Genomic DNA, 6,152 nt, shown 5'->3' with positions numbered 1-6,152 from the left:
AAATTTGAACATTCTATCAGAAGAAGGATTTTAAAGAATTGCTGAATTTCCCGTCCTAGGCCCATCACGCCTCGCTACAAAATCTATTTATTTGTTTTGTTTTCTTCTTTTTTTTTTCAAAAATTGTAGTCATCAGTTTTAGTAGTAGTGGTAGAATTAAGTAGATGCAATTACAGCAAAATAACACTAATAGAACTAGTCAAAGATTATTCACAAAAGATTTCAGCTAAATCTCAAAGGTAGAATTTGAGAAGTTGACATGTGGTTTGGACAATTTGATAATGATGCCAACCTTGGCATTCAACCTAACAAGAAAAATAACAACACTTGCTGGGGATCATATCACAGTTTCAATCATTCAGAAGGTTTTATTTCAGCTAAATCCCAAATTGCCACCTTGAATTTTGACAACAGACCAGGCACAGAATATAAAACACTTTGGGTGGGATCACCTCCGAATCATTTTTGAAAGGTTTCAGGAAAATCTGCTCAGTAGAATTTACGACATTTTTATTTCAAGATGGCATCTACAACAGCCAAGCCCTATCTATCAGTTCAAGCTGATACAAGATCTAACAACACCTGGTCACCATCACTTTGTAATCAGAATCACTTAAAGGTACACCATATGTAGTCTAAACTGGTGCTTGTTTATCTAAATATCATGAACCAAAATGACTGAGCTAACATGTAAAACTTCCAATCAACTTAAGCAGAGAAAATAAGAAAATGTCTGCAAGACCTGCATGAATGGCCCAACGCTAATTTGTAAGTATTGTATTTACTATTTTTCATGAATAGTAGCTGTGACCTTGAAACACAAACTCATTCGAGGCATTCTTATAATATTGTTCGGCTTCTGGGTGAAATTTGATCAAAACTCTTAAGAAATTAAGACATCAGTTATGTCGCCCTTGACTTTGACCTTGGAATCCCTACACATCAACTCATCTCATCTGAGGTATTGTTATGGTCGGCATTTGCACAAAGTTTGTTAAAAATCCATAATGAAATGAAGTCCCTAAATTTAAACCCTTAATTTGCTTTATTGTTTTCCATATATAAATAGTATCGATGATCTTGACTATGACCTTGTTCTTCTAAAACACTTGATTCATCTTTGGTACTGTTGTAGTTATATACCCTTGTGAAAGGTCTGATCGAAATTAGACTTATTGCTAATTAAGACATTGACTAGAAAGATCATCAATGAATTGGTTGATAGATTTCTGTAAATGAGTAACAGTGGCCTTGTCCATGGAACAAATACATACTTGACCTTTGCATCAAGTATGATCAAATCCTGTAAGAAATGAAGTCAAGAATCACTGCAGTGGTTCATGATTTTCAATAATCTGTAACAATGCTCCTGACTTGTCTGCTGTAAATATATACATTCATCAGAACAGGAAGTAACATGATGCCACAGGAAGTAACATGATGCCACAGGAAGTAACATGAATAAAACTGTATCAAACCCACAATAAAAAGGTTTGAAATACAAACGTACCCTTTGACAGCTTCAGACCCAGAAATAAAAAGCTGAATAAAAGATTTTCTCTACAACCAAGACACATGATAACAAGTCTTTCCAAATTATATCTCTTTACTTTTGTTAACCAGATATTTGTGACCTCAGGTCTAAGTCTATTGCATTTTATACTTCCTTATTTTTGATATGTTCAATTAAAGTCTTTCAAAAACTAAACTGCAGCATTGCATACAGCATAGCCATTCCGGTAGATAAATAAGATAGCTGGAAGGTAGGACAGAGAAATCATCACCCAAGGAGATTCTTGATTGTCTAAACCGAGGCTTTGCTGAGGGTTGAACTGTCAGGAATCTCCTCCATGGGAAGCAATCTCTCTACCCCTTAAAAATAAATACGCAAATAAATATATGTATATATATGTAACGTTATAACCATCGGCATATGCATTTGAGGCCCGAATGACAGCTGTTAATGACATCATTGACCCCAACATGTCATAAAAATGATGTCATTAACAATTACATCAATCTAAAATGTCACTTCCTCTCTGTGCAGTCTGTCTTGTTGGGATGAGATATCTGACCTCATTGGAAGTGTAGATATTTCTGTCCAGTGGGGTGGAAATGATTATCCAATGCCAAATCATGATAACTGTAATACTGACTGTACTGAAGTAAAAAACAACGAGGACATCGTCATCAAGATCCCCCACCCATATTCATTTGTAACTTAATATTTACATTTTAAGTGAGCAACATGGAAAACTAAAGGATTGAAACCATTTCTTGTTTATGTTCAGTTTAAAGTTCTGTTGAAAGTGATCAATATAATAATTTAGTAGCATAATACTGTGAATATTAAAATCAGCTGATCATACCTTTGTATTCCCTTCTTTTACCCAATGGTAATAATTGAATATTAGTCTTTAATTTCATTGATGCTGGATTAATCAATGATTCTATTACAGCTCAATAATGACAAAATAGTGAAATGTTTTATACACATCAATAAAATACAATACAGCATCTAATAATCAGGTATGTAAAATCGCAAGAAAGTTACTATCAGTTAAACAAATAACTGGTGACAGTGCAACATCACTTCCAACATTAGACTTCTAAAAACATTTTGGAGATAAACTATCATAGGTTTACTCAGGGTTTTTACTAACCTACTGTTATTGTTCTGTTTCTCATTATTATCCTTGTTCCATGATTTTGTGGCGTCTAAGTTTCTACATCCGTATGAGATATGTTTATATTCCTTTAAAGGTCTTTTATTATTACTTCAGAAGATATTCTGTGCAAAGCAATCAGCCATTCAGGTCACAGCTGCCTCATTAGACATTTGCGGAATTAGCCGATAATCAAACTGAAGAGAGTGGTTAAGGTACTAAGTCTGTTAAGCAAGTCTCATAACAAATTTGATCATTCCATTGAAGGGAGAGTGGAAGGCGATCCTCAAGAATGTTTCAAGAAATCAACCAATCAGGTAAGAGCACGCATGGAATTCACGGTTGACCAAACTTGATTGAGGAGATTAAATAATAAGTTTTCCAAGCAAGTCTCATAAAAATTCATTAGTTCCTTCAAAAAAATAACAAGATGAAAGCATTCAGTATGGGAGCTGAAAAATATCAGCCAATCAGGTCACAGCAGCCTCTTCAAATATGTGCAGAATTTGTCAGAACTTGAACTTGAACAAGGGGTTAATGTAACAAGTCTACCAAGCAAGTCGTCATAATTCATTTGTTCCTTCAAAAGAGAACACGAAGAAAGCATTCAGATAGAGTGCCGAACGATATCAGGGAAAATTAGGTCATGGTAGCATCATTAAATATGTGCGGTATTCAACATCAATCGAACTTGGGCAAGGAATTAAGGTAACAAGTGTATCAACCAAGTTTCATGAAAATCCGGTCAGTCCGTCAAAAGATATCATGCAGAAAGCAGCATCACCAGAGTGATTGAAAAAATAAGCCAATCAGGTCACAGTAGCCTCTTTAAATATGTGCTGAATTCATTGTTAATTGAACTTAGGCAAAGTATTAAAGAAACAAGATGGATGGAAGGACAGACGGAAGGACAGACGGAACCCACTTGAATATCCTCTACAACTTTGTTAAAACATCAGTAGCCTGGATGGATAGGGTGTTCCTGCTTTAATTATATTCTATGACCACATTTTAAAATCCGATCTGTTTGTAAAACAAAACAAAAAGTATAACATGCTGTATATATATGTGTTATTATACAAATGGCTGTGTTCTCTTAGCAAATGTGATTTAGAAGTTTTCGAAGCAGGATTTTTGTGTAATTTGAATGTCAGTACTGTTCGATTTCCTGTGACAGGTATAAGCTATACAGAGACTAAAGGTTTTCACAATATTCCCCACGCTAATCCTAGCCCTGTCCTATTTGAACAGGTTACATACTAGTAAGACGATCAATATCTGGGATGCACAGTGCTCACACGATTCTCCTCATTCATGCATCACATTGTGGCCATAGTTATGATGGGTATCATTAACTTAAAAGCTTTTACTTTCAAAAAACTGATGTCTTTATTATGGCATAGAAAAATAAAACTATTAATCTTAACTTCTACACAATTCTGTTTTATCCCTTCAGTGTTTTTTCTGCATTCATTTAGCAATCCATCAGGAAATTACAGGGGCAAATTTTAAACCATCTACTCGTTAAGTAAAATTTGTTCACTTGTCCTTATGTACAAGACTTACCCTACTACCATTATCCTTTACCCTTGTAACCCTGACCACAGATGAAATAATCAACAGGTACTGAGCTTTTAACTATTAAATGCTTGAATTCCTATTCACTAAACATGTAATTAAAACATGCTGAATGCTTGGGCTGTTATGCAACCCCCTGCTACACAATCTAATATACTGTATAGCATTTATATTGCTAAAGAATCTAATTAGATTTAAATGTCATTTCACAGAAAGAAAGTAAAATTTAATGTCCATATTTTTTCATAAAACTAAGATAACATTATGTACATAGTACATACCAAAATTTATTTAGGTCATGGCACGGAAGGTCTAAAAGAAATATGGTCCTCTTTCACAAGAAATATGGTTACTTGTACAGTAATTCAAGGGATTTCTTTTAAATAGTCATCATTCATGGTTTCTTTGGGAATGTCAGGCGGTATACAGTGGTTACTTATCTCTTTCCTTCCATATATCTAATAAGAATGAAGGCAGACCTCTGATGTAAACAAAGACAGATCTCGGATGTAAACAAAGACAGATCTCGGATGTAGAATGAGGTCAGCTTTCTGATGTAGAATGAGGTCAGATTTCTGATGTAGAATGAGGCCAGATCTCTGGTGTAGAATGAGGTTAGATCTCTGATGTAGAATGAGGCCAGATCTCTGGTGTAGAATGAGGTCAGATCTCTGATGTAGAATGAGGTTAGATCTCTGATGTAGAATGAGGTTAGATCTCTGGTGTAGAATGAGGCCAGATCTCTGGTGTAGAATGAGGTCAGATTTCTGATGTAGAATGAGGCCAGATCTCTGATGTAGAATGAGGTCAGATCTCTGATGTAGAATGAGGTTAGATCTCTGATGTAGAATGAGGTTAGATCTCTGATGTAGAATGAGGTCAGATTTCTGATGTAGAATGAGGTCAGATTTCTGATGTAGAATGAGGTCAGATTTCTGATGTAGAATGAGGTCAGATCTCTGATGTAGAATGAGGTCTCTGAGTAGAATGAGGTCAGATCTCTGATGTAGAATGAGGTCAGATTTCTGATGTAGAATGAGGTCAGATTTCTGATGTAGAATGAAATCAGATCTCTGATGTAGAATGAGGTCAGATTTCTGATGTGGAATGAAATCAGATCTCTGATGTAGAATGAGGTCAGATTTCTGATGTAGAATGAGGTCAGATTTCTGATGTGGAATGAAATCAGATCTCTGATGTAGAATGAGGTTAGATCATTGATGTAGAATGAGGTCAGATCTCTGATGTAGAATGAGGTCAGATTTCTGATGTAGAATGAGGTCAGATTTCTGATGTAGAATGAGGTTAGATCTCTGATGTAGAATGAGGTCAGATCTCTGATGTAGAATGAGGTTAGATCTCTGATGTAGAATGAAATCAGATCTCTGATGTAGAATGAGGTTAGATCTCTGATGTAGAATGAGGTCAGATCTCTGGTGTAGAATGAGGTTAGATCTCTGATGTAGAATGAGGTCAGATTTCTGATGTAGAATGAGGTTAGATCTCTGATGTAGAATGAGGCCAGATCTCTGATGTAGAATGAGGTTAGATCTCTGATGTAGAATGAGGTCAGATCTCTGATGTAGAATGAGGTTAGATCTCTGATGTAGAATGAGGTTAGATCTCTGATGTAGAATGAGGTTAGATCTCTGGTGTAGAATGAGGTCAGATTTCTGATGTAGAATGAGGTTAGATCTCTGATGTAGAATGAGGTCAGATCTCTGATGTAGAATGAGGTTAGATCTCTGATGTAGAATGAGGCCAGATCTCTGATGTAGAATGAGGTTAGATCTCTGATGTAGAATGAGGTTAGATCTCTGATGTGGAATGAAATCAGATCTCTGGTGTAGAATGAATACAGAATTGACAAGATGATAAAAAACAGTAAACTGCATTCCTCTTTGCTTA

This window comes from Ylistrum balloti, unplaced genomic scaffold (genome assembly GCF_031769215.1).
Source record: "Ylistrum balloti isolate Yb309-2 unplaced genomic scaffold, AGI_CSIRO_Ybal_v1 Utg369772, whole genome shotgun sequence".
Taxonomy (NCBI): Eukaryota; Metazoa; Mollusca; class Bivalvia; order Pectinida; family Pectinidae; genus Ylistrum; species Ylistrum balloti.
The sequence above is the reverse complement of the archived record's forward strand: the minus strand, read 5'-3'. Positions refer to the sequence as shown.